Source organism: Schistocerca americana, chromosome 2 (assembly GCF_021461395.2).
Source record: "Schistocerca americana isolate TAMUIC-IGC-003095 chromosome 2, iqSchAmer2.1, whole genome shotgun sequence".
Lineage (NCBI taxonomy): Eukaryota > Metazoa > Arthropoda > Insecta > Orthoptera > Acrididae > Schistocerca > Schistocerca americana.
The window spans coordinates 39,024,722-39,038,311 of record NC_060120.1 but is presented as its reverse complement, the minus strand read 5'-3'; the positions used below and the strand labels follow the sequence as shown (position 1 = coordinate 39,038,311).

At 44.0% G+C, this 13,590-nt stretch overlaps 1 non-coding gene across 1 annotated transcript; it reads right to left on the bottom strand.

Annotated features, from left to right (window-relative positions):
* Positions 1-5,899: 5,899 nt before the first annotated feature.
* Trnas-cga lies at positions 5,900-5,974 on the bottom strand. Its single transcript has one exon. It is a non-coding gene; the product is annotated as a tRNA-Ser (tRNA).
* Positions 5,975-13,590: the final 7,616 nt, after the last annotated feature.

The window sequence follows — 13,590 nt, the reverse complement described above, 5'->3', positions numbered from 1 at the left end:
TTAGCCTTCTCCTAATTACAAAGCATTATTAAACAGTCGCATTCTTTTCCAGTTACAAAGCATAATTAAGAATCATTAGCCTTCTCCTAATTACAAAGCATTATTAAACAATCACATTCTTTCCCAATTATAAAGCATAGCATAATTAATTAATCATTTGTCATTCCAATAGTATTAATCATTAGCCTTTTCCTAATTACAAAGCATTATTAAACAATCACATTCATTTCCAATTATAAAGCATAGTTAATCATTTGTCATTTCAATATAGTAAGAATCATATTCTTTTCCAGTTACAAAGCATAATTAAGAATCATTAGCCTTCTTCTAATTACAAAGCATTATTAAACAATCACATTCTTTTCCAGTTACAAAGTATCAACATTGAAAACAGGAGCTAATTAATGGCATAATTAATAACAATTCATTGAGTGACATTAATTATTGGCACTCAGTGGCCAGCAAGTATTGAATAGAATAAAACATAGTTCGTCATTCAGTATTATTCAGATCATTACGAAGTCATTATTAAAAATCAGTTAATTACAGTCATAGCATTAATAATCATGGGCATTATAAGTAGTCTCATTACAATAAACAGTGGCAGTCCTTGGCCAGTTACAAAGCATTATTTTATATATTTTTTTTGTATCATCAAGAAGTCATTACTGAAGTGACATACTATTCAGAGCTAATCAGTATTACTCAGAACTTTCTCAAACTGGTATCACTACTTGGGACTGGTAATACATTTTTTTTTTTTTTTGTTAGCAATGCATTGCGTTGGGATCGATAATTAATTGCTGAGGCATAACACTATTTGCTTTTGACCTATTGCTGCAAATGAGGATAGGTAACGACATTCGTCATGAGTCAGTTGTAGCAAGATTATGTAACAAGGCAGTATATGTGATCACATTTATAAATGATAAACACAAATGGGTAAAAAATAAAAATGCAAGTACTAGAACAGATATAATAAGTAACAGGTTTAGTAAGTATCATGAAAAGCTTCTCCTGGAAAAAATACAAAATGGATTATTGACCTGAAAGAAGAAACGCACACTATGCTGAAAAGTAGTGAACTTCGAATTAACAGGTAGTGAAATGTGTATAAAAATGTGTTCCATAGCTGTCCTTTCCAAAACTTTCCGTCATCCTACTATGCAATATAACACCTGCTGTCAAAACAAACTGCAACAAATACTTAAATAACTACATAGCCTAAATATATAACTTCAACATTATCCTCATCTGTAAAGAGAAAACTTCATTATTCATTATCCATATTATCATAACTTCATTATTATCATCACCTGTAAAGAAAAACTTCATTATTCATAATACCATATCCTTCATCACTATTCATCAGTATTCATTATCATCTGCAAAAAATCACTTCATTACTCATTATACAACTATTCCTTATCTCTAGCATATTTCATCACTAAAACTAAGATGTGTAGTTCTGTCTGACAGCCTGCATCAATCACCTTGTATTCTGAAAGAAAAAATTAGTTAAGACTGCTATTCTACGATGAGTATAGTATATTCTTGTTAATGCCTGCCAATCCTGATCCATTTACTCTTCCTCATAAAGTTATTGCATCTTCTTTCGTTTATTCCGTAGGTGAAATTCCCATTTCTTGGATGTAAGTCTTCGTTTCAGTCAAAAGCAATTGCCCTCAGGACTTTGCTTACACAGCTGATAACTGCATTAACTCAGTGCAGGTTGTGTTGTAGCAAAACCTCCGAAAACCCCCAACAAATATGTGCTGTTGCTACTCTTGTTTCATCCAGATAAGGTTTAATATTCTATGCTGTGTTGATACAACTGTTTAAGTTAAACAAGTCTGTGGCTCAATGTGGACTGTTTCTCTCCATGTTCTGTGTCTTTGTTCATAACCTATTTCCAAATTTTGTTATTTGAAGGAATGTTAAACATTTGTTGCAATCTACAGGTGGATAACATGACTATACAGTTCGCAGTACCAAGGGGCTCAGTTGGACTGTTGACTGATGGTGAAAAAAGGAAAGTAAGAGAGGTACAGATACTTTGTTGTAATTCCAAGGTGGTATCATATTGTATCTCAAGTGAGCTCTGTCATCCATTGTACAACAGCATATGATAAAACTCAAACAGATGATAAAAGAACATTGTTTCATGTAGTTTACACCACACTGAAAATATATGAAACATGAATTCATAATGCTAAAAGGGTAAGAGTAAGTTCGAGTAGTAATGCTGGTCATAATCAAACATTTTTATTTCTAATGAAACCGTTTAGTTTTGTATGCCAACCCAAAATATGTTTAGTATAATTCACAAGAAATCACATTCAAGGAAGTCCCATATTATACAGCAGTAAAGGTTTGTTTGAAATGATCAAGTTTTTTAAATTATTTTGTTGGTTCTTGAATATTTTTTACTTTTCAGGATATGGTTTTTTAGCTCGACTCCCTTACAGTTTCACCATTACTATACAGTTTAGTTGTATGGGGAACTAATCTTCTAACTTTGTTTGGCCTTGTGTCATGTTGGGGACTCTCCAGGTTCCTCTTCAGCCTGTTATGTGACCACAGTTCTAGATATGTGAAATGTTGCAGGACTTAAGTTAGCTTCTTACTTCTGTAGAGAAAACATAGACAGAGGTGGAGTTGCCAGTTTGTCAGAAACTGTTTTGATTTCAAGAATATTGATATTAATAAATTTTGATCAGAGTGGCACTTAGAAGCTTGTGCAACAGAATTAGTGTTTTATGATAAGTCCTTTATAATAGAGGTATTTACAGACCACCTTCAGGAAATTTTAACCTCTTCATAAGAATTATGAAAGCTCTATTGTCCCTTCGCACAGTAAAAAAAAAAAAAGAAAAAAATGGATATAGTGGTTACTGGTGATATTAATGTAAGTTTATTGAAAAGCTCTTGTCAGAGAACAATTATGGCACTCAGTAACACTATCTTTCAATTTAGTTCCCACTGTGAACTTTGCAGCTAGGATATGTAAATGCTCAAAGATTGCCATTCATAATATCTTTGTATACAAATCAAGGGGAAAAAAGGCATATCACAAAACCAATAGTAAATGGGCTATCTGATCATGACATGCAGCATCTTGTGTTATATTTTGAAACTTCTCAGGATAAAAAAATCTATTAAATCTGAGTACAGGAGGATAATACATAAGTAAAAAATTTTATATTGCTCAAAAACATGAACTGGATATATGCTTACAACACTTCTGACTCAAATGGAAAATACAAAGCATTCACTAATAAAGTTACCTCCACTTTTGAAAATTGTTGTTCTCTAAAGGTAACTCAAATCACACCGTACTCCACGACGACTACTAGCGAACTGCTCGCAACACTCGCGCGGTCAAGCGCAGACTAACCACGATAATAGGCTCTCTGGTCAAAGATTTTAACGTGCCTCACCATCGCTGCTACGTTACATACGTGTTTCACAGTCCGTGCTGCTGTAAACGTCGTCGAACTGTTCGTGCGGCTGGCTGTTGTCTTGCAAACGTCCCCATCTGTTGACTCAGGGATCTAGACGTGGCTGCACGATCCGTTACAGCCATGCAGATAAAATGCGTGTCATATAGACTGCTAGTGATACGAGGCCGTTGGGATCCAGCACGGCGTTCTGTATTACCCTCCTGAACCCACCGATTCCATATTCTGCTAACAGTCATTGGATCTCGACCAACGCGAGCAGCATTGTCGCGATACGATAAACCGCAATCGCGATAGGCTACAATCCGGCCTTTATCAAAGTCGGAAACGTGATGGTACGCGTTTCTCCTCCTTACACGAGGCATGACAACAACGTTTCACGAGGTAACGCCGGCCAACTGCTGTTCTGTATGAGAAATCGGTTGGAAACTTTCCTCATGTCAGCACGTTTTAGGTGTCGCCACCGGCGCCAACCCTGTGTGAATGCTCTGAAAAGCTAATATTTGCATATCGCAGCATCTTCTTCCTGTCGGTTAAATTTCGCGTCTGTAGTTCGTCATCTTCGTGGTGTAGCAATTTCAATGGCCAGTATGGTATTTACCTTCCGAGTGGCATCGATCACAAACGTGCTCTGTCTGTATTTTTTAATCAAGATGTGACTCCGTTCTTTGCCTCGACCCGCAATGTAATAGTCGGCGGCGACTCCAACTGTGTTTACTACCTCAGTTGGTCAATTTCCCACGGCTACCATGTGTCCGGAACTTTCTCAATTAATCGTAACCAATGACGTAATTGATGTTTGGCGTCATTTTTATCCAGCTACGACGTAGCACACTCATTTTTATCAGAATGGTGCCAGCAGGATCGATCGCATTTATGTGTGACGGCCACTTCAAGACCATCTTTTAGTGATCACTGCGGCGTTGTGTGTGATGTGCAATTACAGGCCACTCTGCAGGCGCCACCGTCCCGCGCTAGGAAAATCGATACCCGTCATTTCTCTGTCGTCGTATTACGTTCCGAGATTCAGAACATGTGGCAGCTTTGTTCCGAAAAACGGTGTAGTTATGACTCGGTATTACACTGGTGGATCGAATTAGCCAAACCGCAGTTGCGCAGTGTCGCGATGTGGTATGCACGGGAGGTGTCGTTTTGGGAGAGGTGCACCATTGCATTTTATCAACAATTTCTTCAGGATGCGCTTGATGCACCCGTCGGCCCAGTTCAGAACTTTCGCGCACGCTTAAATAGGATGAAAAGCAAGATACTCCATCTTCAACTCCACAAGGCAAAAGATATTCTGGCGGTGCCGAACCCCTTGTGAGATGACTGACGAGGTGCCAACACTTTATCACTTGGCACGCGAAAAACGACTGGCGCGCAGGAAAGTAATTACCAATCCCGCAACGGACACTGGTGCTCGTCTCACGGAAAAGCATGAGATCGTTGCTCACGTCTCCGACTATTTTCGACAGTTATTCCGACGGACTGACGCCTACGACGTAGGGCTTACTTTTATGTTAGACGAATTGGATTGTGTCCTTTGCTACTCAGACCGTCAGGCGTTGGATGAGAGCTTGTCACAGGACGACGTCCAAGCACATGTCGTAAAGGGAAGTCTCCAGGACCTGATGGTCTTCCAGTTGAGTTTTACCTGACTTACTGGGATATCTTCGGTGAAACGCTGACGACTACGGTCAACGAAATTGTTAGTGATACTCCTGTTCCTTCAAAGTTTATTGAAGGGCGCATTGTTTTACTCCCGAAGAAACCTACAACATGCCGAGTTAAGGCGTTTCGCCCTATCACACTTATAAATGCAGATTACAAACTTGTGGAAATGTACCTTGCGACGAAACTCAAAGTGGTAATGGACAAGATCATCAGTCCCTTCCAGATATGTCGTGTGCCACATCGTAGCATTTTTCACGATGCAGCTTCATATCGAGACGTAGTCGCATTCACGGCCGTCAGTGGACTGTCAGCTGGCATTCTCACGATTGACTTTGCCGATGCTTTCGACCGTATCGGGCATGATTATCTTCTGTCCGTAATGACAAAACTGGGGTTCGGCGGCCACTCCCTCCAGGCGCACCGAGCGAGGTGGCGCAGTGGTTTGCACACTGGACTCGCATTCCGGAGGACGACGGTTCGATCCCGTCTCCGGCAATCCTGATTTAGGTTTTCCGTGATTTCCCTAAATCGCTTCAGGCAAATGCCGGGATGGTTCCTTTGAAAGGGCACGGCTGACTTCCTTCCCCATCCTTCCCTCACCCCGAGCTAGTGCTCCGTCTCTAATGACCTCGTTGTCGAGGGGACGTTAAATACTAATCTCCCCCCCCCCCCTCCCCTCCCCCCCTCCAGGCTCTACGGAATATTTTAATGGTTGCGCAATCAGTAATTATTATCAATGAAACTTCCTGGCAGATTAAAACTGTGTGCTGGGCCGAGACTCGAACTCGGGACCTTTGCCTTTCGCGGGCAAGTGCTCTACCGACTGAGCTACCCAAGCACGACTCAAGCCCCATCCTCACAGCTTTACTTCTGCCAGTACCTCGGCTTCTACCTTCCAAACCTTACAGAAGCTCTCCTGCGAAATTTGCAGAACTAGCACTCCTGAAAGAAACGGTATTGCGGAGACATGGCTTAGCCACAGCCTGGGGACTTGAGTCGTGCTTGGGTAGCTCAGTTGGTGAGCACTTGCCGACGAAAGGCAAAGGTCCCGAGTTCGAGTCTCGGTCCGGCACACAGTTTTAATCTGCCAGGAAGTTTCATATCAGCGCACACTGCGCTGCAGAGTGAAAATCTCATTCTGGAAACATCCCCCAGGCTGTGGCTAAGCCATGTCTCCGCAGTATCCTTTCTTTCAGGAGTGCTAGTTCTGCAAGTTTCATATCAGCGCACACTCCGCTGCAGAGTGAAAATCTCATTCTCAATTGTTATCAATGGTTGATAGTCGATGCCAATTCCTCTTGCAAGATCCGTCAGGCAGGGCTACCCTTTATCAATGCCCTTATTTGTAATTGCGCTCGACCCGTTTTGAGCAGTTGCTCAAATCATTGAAGGTATCAGGATCCGTCACGTGTCTCCAAAGCGTGCTGCCTACGCTGAAGACGTGGGGATTTTCATGGAGCGGACCCACGACTTGGATAAGGTCCACGATATTCTGACGTTGTACGAACGTGCCTCTGGCTCCGTTTTGAAGGCACGGAAAAATGTGTTGGTCCCACTAGGTCCGCGAGACATGTACACTGCGCAGGACTGGTTCCGTGTTGCTCGCAGCCATAGAATTTTAGGCTTCGACGTTGCTGCGTGCCCACAAGTTCTAAACTGCAGGCGAATTCTTGTAACTGTGAAGACCCTATGTCGCAGCCACTATGGTCGCTGATTCAATCTACATCAACGAATCGCTGTCATTCACACATTCATTTTATCTAATGCCTGGTACATCGCCCAACTGCTCAGCGTTTCGAAGCCAGTGGGCAGGGCAATTTCGAAAGCTGTCTCCTGGTTCCTATGGAGGCACGAAAGCTTGCAGACCAACAGTCCGGCAGGAACAACAGCAGCACTCCTGGAGCTCTGCCTCCCACACTCCGAAGGAGCGCCGGTCTCCCTCGCGGGTTGTTGTTGTTGTGGTCTTCAGTCCTGAGACTGGTTTGATGTAGCTCTCCATGCTACTCTACCCTGTGCAAGCTTCTTCATCTCCCAGTACCTACCGCAAACTACATCCTTCTGAATCTGTTGAGCGTATTCATCTCTTGGTCTCCCTCTACGATTTTTACCCTCCACGCTGCCCTGCAATACTAAATTGGTGATCCCTTGATGCCTCAGAACATGTCCTACCAACCGATCCCTTCTTCTGGTCAAGTTGTGCCACAAACTTCTCCTCTCCCCAATCCTATTCAATACTTCCTCATTAGTTATATGATCTACCCATGTAATCTTCAGCATTCTTCTGTAGCACCACATTTCGAAAGCTTCTATTCTCTTCTTCTCCACACTATTTATCGTCCAAGTTTCACTTCCATACATGGCTACACTCCATACAAATACTTTCAGAAATGACTTCCTGGCACTTCAATCTATACTCGATGTTAACTCGCGGGTATCCCGTTTAAATTGTCATATGTCCGGGAGTACTTTTTAACTAGGAGTTATGCTCTGTCAACGACTACCGACAGGAACAGGACAGCTCGCGGTCTCTATGTTGCCGTGACTGGACAACCTCCGCGTCATGAACTTGTGGTGCAGAACCCCACAATGGAACGGGTGAAGGTGTGAGCAGACTTCAACAACCCAGTGTTGCCGCCGGACGTGAGTGCGCTATGGCTTAAGATCGTCCACAACACCCTGGCGACGAATCAGCGGCTTTCGGACATCCATCTCCTCCCCTCCACCAACTGTGGAAGATGTGGTGATCCGGACACACGCAAACATCGTTTCGAGTGTAGTTCTGTGTCGACGGTATGGCGGCTCTGTCAACAAATGGTCGCCCACGTTAACAGAACGCCTCCACACCTAGTGACTGTTCGTCGTGTGATACACCCTGTCTTCAAAGCCTTCCTGCAGACGAAGAATAATGTCACTGTCTGGGTATTAGGGCACACGATTTATGCAATTATAGATCTGACCGTTACTGATTAATGTGATATACCTGGATTATGTGTGGGCCCAGTATATGAAAATGAAAGATTGCATCAACTATCGCGAACTGTTTACGAATATTTTGCAGGCGGCCTTCGATTATGGCTATGAGATGGCACTGCGGACAACACCTTGCACTTAGTTTTACTGAGTAGGCACGGTCCACTTTTTATTACTTTTCTCTTTGTTTTACTTGTTTCACTTGTGTTGTAGTTCATGCATTGCGCCACGTACTCACTACGGAACGTTCTGGTTTTATCTCTTGGAGAGAGTCACATTTTAATACGGAGGAATTTTATTTTGTTTCACCAGCCTTCATGAGTATACTGGAAGATACGATCTGTATGTTTGACACATTCATGGCTGCAGAAGTGTTTTTCCAGTCACTTCATTTCCATTACCGGACTGTCACTACTTCATTTTGTTAATTTTAGATGATTTATTTTTCGTTAGTGTGAAGCGCACAGTCATCAACACTTAGTTGTGCAGTATTGCCAACTGTTATTAAGACCTCTCCGTTCCATCGGAGTGGGTGACACTACTGAAGAGAGAAGAATAACATTTGTTTAACAAATAAATTTTTGTTGAAGAACGTGCAGCTGAGTGCAACTGCGGAAGAAAAAGACCGTCCGCCGACTCCACAGTACTATCGATTTTAGTACTCCATTGTTCTGCAGAAGTGGACAATATCACATCCCAGAAGTACATGATTTAGTTTGTATTGTCCTTGCGTAAACGAAGTTCGAAAGATTAAGAAATTACAGCGTTGAGGCTTGCCGAAGAAAGCGTTATTAGGTGGAGCAAGGAGGGCTATAAAAGGGGTTGGGAGGCCCTAAATGACAAAAAAAGTGCAGCTGTTCTCGTGTGATCACCGGACTTACGAACCGTTGGGCGTGGTTAGTACTTGGATGGGTGACCAGCTGGGAGCTCGATCTGCATTTGGCTTCTTTCATTTTGCCTTTTTACTTCGGTTTCGTTGCTGCTTAGCGTTAATGATTCTGTTCAGCACGCTGACGCCACTCTTGCCTCTCGGTAAACTAAGGCGCGAATCTGTGGCCACAATAAAATGAAAGGTTCTGTCGTGTGTTTGTCGTTTTTTGGTCTCTCACAGTCGTTTCTCGCGCCTGCCCTCTACATATATGCCCGTTTCGAAACGTTAGCTTTCGCGTCAGCCGAGACAAGGCAGTCAGAGACAAGTCGACACACGATGCTGGGAATCGAAATCCGGCGACTGGCGCCCTGGCAGCACGGAGTGAGACGAGGGGCGAAGGAAAACTATTCGTACTGCGACAGCTCACAGTTCCGAAGATCGCGTTTCGTTACGTGGAATACCCGTAGAAGAAAAAGGTACGTATTGTGCGGTGGTCTTGAATCGAACCCGGACCAACTGCTTGGGAAGCAACCATGCTGACCGTTACACCACCACCGCGTTGTGCTGCGTCCCACCCACGCCCTGATGTGTCGGCTACCCTCCTGCCATCAGAGGCCGAAGGCGATGGCGCTGTAGGCGCTCAACGCCAGGGCGGAGGTGAGCACATCTGAACGCAGTGTGTAGGTGCTGCTAGGGCGATGTAGCGTAACTAGAAGCAGAACTGACAGCCGTTGAAAAACTGCCCTTTAAGTTACAGCAGGGCGATAAAACAAATATCTAATGTGACGTACTTACTGATGATCCAGAGTCGATTCAGCATATGTGTGCCAATCCAGAAGTAGAAAGCGCCTAAGTATCACAATATTAAGTTGGTTAGTTTGATGTTCGCCTGGAGCATATCATTAGCTTCCCCTGAGGGCGAAATGCACAGCGTAGCCGTTGCTAGGGAACGGCCTTTCCTGTCGTTTTTTGTTTTCTCTGCGTCAATGTGAATATTGATAACTACAGTTCTGCTCGTTCCACTCAAGACAGATGGCGACGGAAAACAATGGTGTAAGGCACCATGTTTAAGCTGTGGTTCCCGAAAGTGAGGGTGGGGTGGAACCTCACATCTGACAACTCGTTTTAAATACTCTAGAAAAAACGTATTTCCTTCACACAAGAAAAAACAAGCAAACTTCGCTGTCAGGCTCCGGAGATGTTGCTAGGAACGACGGCAGCATGTTGTTTGCGCTCGCAAGTTAGATTGGCCGAGCGGTCACAAGTCGCGCTTGAGACACGGTGCTATTCGGACGTGCTGAGAGCGCTGTTAACCGGTGTGTTTACGAGTTGTGTATTTGTGTTGTTTCTACTTTCTTTTGGAAGTGCCGTGATTATTTACCATTGATTGTGGTGGAGTTTCTAACCGTTTTCGTTGCTATTATTTAGCGGTCTCGACCGCTTGTTAATTTCTGATATGGCCAGTTTATTTCCCACGAAAAGTACCCTCCGCTTTGAATTTGAAAAGTCAACCCGTCACGTACAACCGACATCGCTGGAGATTCATGACTGGATAGTGGACGTTATTGGTATCAATTCTGATCAGGTGCACACTGCGTATTACGACATGGAGCAGTATTGTTTTTTTGTCAAATTACTGAACCCTGTGTTGCTGGATAAGATACTCCTGAAGCATGGCGGACGAATTGAATTCCGACATCGGGATAACTCTGTAAGTACCGTCACCGTTACTAATGCCGACGTAGAATATAAAAATGTACGTATCTTTAATCTGCCCCCGGAAGTTGAAAATTGTTATCTGAAAGATGTGTTAAGCAAGGATGGGGATGTCAAACAGATTCGAAATGAACGCTGGTCTAGCCAGCATCGGTTGCAATGTTTCAGTGGTGTTAGGTCAGTAGACATGCATGTAAAAGTCAATATTCCTTCCCATATTATGGTTTGCGACTACAGGGTTCAAGTTACGTACACTGGTCAAACTTTGACGTGTCACATCTGCAATGAGAGTGGCCACATGCGTCAAGATTGTCCCAAACGGGTTTTCGTCTTAAAAAATTCTTTACAGCAACGGAAACGGCTAACGCTCGCGGAGATTGTTACCGATAATCAAGCGGCAGAAAGTGCTACAGCCGGTGGTGTATCTGCGTTGCATGAACCGGAAGTCGTGCGCATTGAGGAATTTCCAACCTTGCCTCGGACAAGTACGGACGAACCGACACTTGCGACCGGAGACACTGCTACCAATAAACGACGTAGGACTTGTGACGGTAGTAGTTCTGAGGACGAAGCCCACAGTACACCAGAATCAAAGAGACAAGACTCGCAGGAACGTAGATCTGATATTAAATTCTTAAAAGGTCCTGTTCTAGTAGACGATTTTCCCTCTGGCATGTCACATAGTGACATTTCAGCTGCTGTCGCGGCGTCGCAGGGAACGGATGGTCGGCCCTCCAACCAACCACAGCAACAGGTTCCGGTGGACCGACCGACATGTGAACAGCAGGTCGCTGCAGGGGTTCAACACGGCGTAGACAGTTGTGATAGTAAACAGACCACACCTCTAGATGAGGATGCCGGACAGCCAACGGCGGCGGCTCGCGACATGGCAACACAACAGGAATGTTGTCATGACACGGAACGCGAACATAAACAGCAGTCGGTGACGGAAAATGTCAACACACCACTTCATGTGGAGTTTGATAACAAACGTGTTGACCGCGAAAGTACTTCCGCAGCTGGGTTGCCGCCGGAGGACACGCCGCGAGTGGTTCCGGCCGTAGTGTCGCGACCGTCGTCCGCCGTTGACAATCCCCACGACCCGCCCACGCCGCCGTCTGCCGAGATGGCTCATAGTGGCCGCCGCAGGAACAGAATCCAACCAAATGTGAACGTTGTCCGAAAGAAAACTAAGAATAAAGATGCCGGGGGCAAACACAACGAGCATGGCTTGGCTTTACAACCGGATAAACAAATGGAATGGCATAACGATCCGACCGTTGGCGATGATTAATTCCTCCCCCTTCCTGCATAGGTCTCAGTATGTCACAGGCATATAAAGTGACAACGTTGAATATTAACAAGATCCGATCTGAGGTCAAGGTGCGTGCTCTACAACAATATCTTTACGAGTCGGATACAGACATCGCCCTTTTACAAGAGGTGGCCTTGCAGCAAATAAACCTTACCGGTTTTGTTGCAATAATTAATTCTTCCCCAGAAACGAACGTGGGGACTGCCGTCTTAATTAGGGAAGGTATTCCGTTTGCCCACATTGAAAGATTAGAATCCGGTCGAGGACTGAGTGTCACTATTTTTGGTGTTACTGTTATTAATTTGTACGCGCCTTCCGGGAGTACTCGTAGAGCTGACAGAGCACGCTTTTATAAGGAAGATATCATTTATTTACTGCGGAACAATCCTACGCAGCTGATCATTGGAGGTAATTTTAATTGTGTATTGTCCAGAAAAGATCAGACACCGAATTTTAATTATTCACCTGATTTCAACCGTCTTGCTTATGATCTTAAACTCAAGGACACCTGGGAAGCTCGGTACCCAACTTTAGTGAGGTACACACACATCGTTGGAAATTCCTGCAGCAGGATCGACAGGATTTATGTGTCTGATAATTTAGCAACTAAATTATTAAATGTAGAAACTATTCCTACCAGCTTCTCAGACCACAGTGGCGAGGTTGCGTGTATCAACTTACAACAACAACCCACGCGCTGGTTTAAAAATCAGTGGCATCTTAATCTTTCATTATTGACCGACTCAGATCTGGAGGAGGCCGTAAGGCGTGCTTGGGACCAGTGCCTCCGCACTCTTCATGCCTTCCCTAGCATTATAGCATGGTGGACCTATAAAGCGAAGCCCAAACTGCGCAGTGTTCTTATGTCCTTTGGTATTGAATGCGCTACTGGAATTCGCAGGACAATGGAATTTTATTACTCCGTATTAAGAGATTTGTATGACAGAGCGGATGCCACGGCTACTAGAATAGGAGAAATTCAGAGAATCAAAGCTAAATTAATCAATCTGAAACGGGAGCAGTTAGAAGGACTTAACGTTCGATCCAAAGTTAAATCAGTACGCGCAGACGAAACGGTGGCCTTGTATCACCTTGTCAAGCACGCGAAGAATAGAAGGAGGGCTTTCATTGATGAACTTAAACTCGAAGATGGCACGACGGTCACAAATCAACGCGATATCGTCAGAGAACTTATCAGCTACTTTGTCAGGACTTATACTTCAAACGCTCCCCATGCAGACAGCGCTTCTCAACTCCTTGAAGTTCTTCCTTCGGGGATAACTGCAGACGAAAGTGACAGTCTTTCTTCGGGTTTCAGTCACGAAGACGTTTTCGACATGATCTGCAGTTCCCCTACTAACAAGTCCCCTGGGCCTGACGGTTTTCCCATTGAATTTTATAAAAAGTACTGGCACATACTAGGAGCGAAGATCACAGACATGGTGAACGAGGTCTTGCAGGGGCAGTCTCTTCCAGGAGAGTTTAAAGAATGTAAAATTGTTCTCCTCCCTAAGACCAGAGATGGAAAATCTGTAACAAATCTTCGGCCGATATCACTACTGAATTCCGATTACAAGATTGTA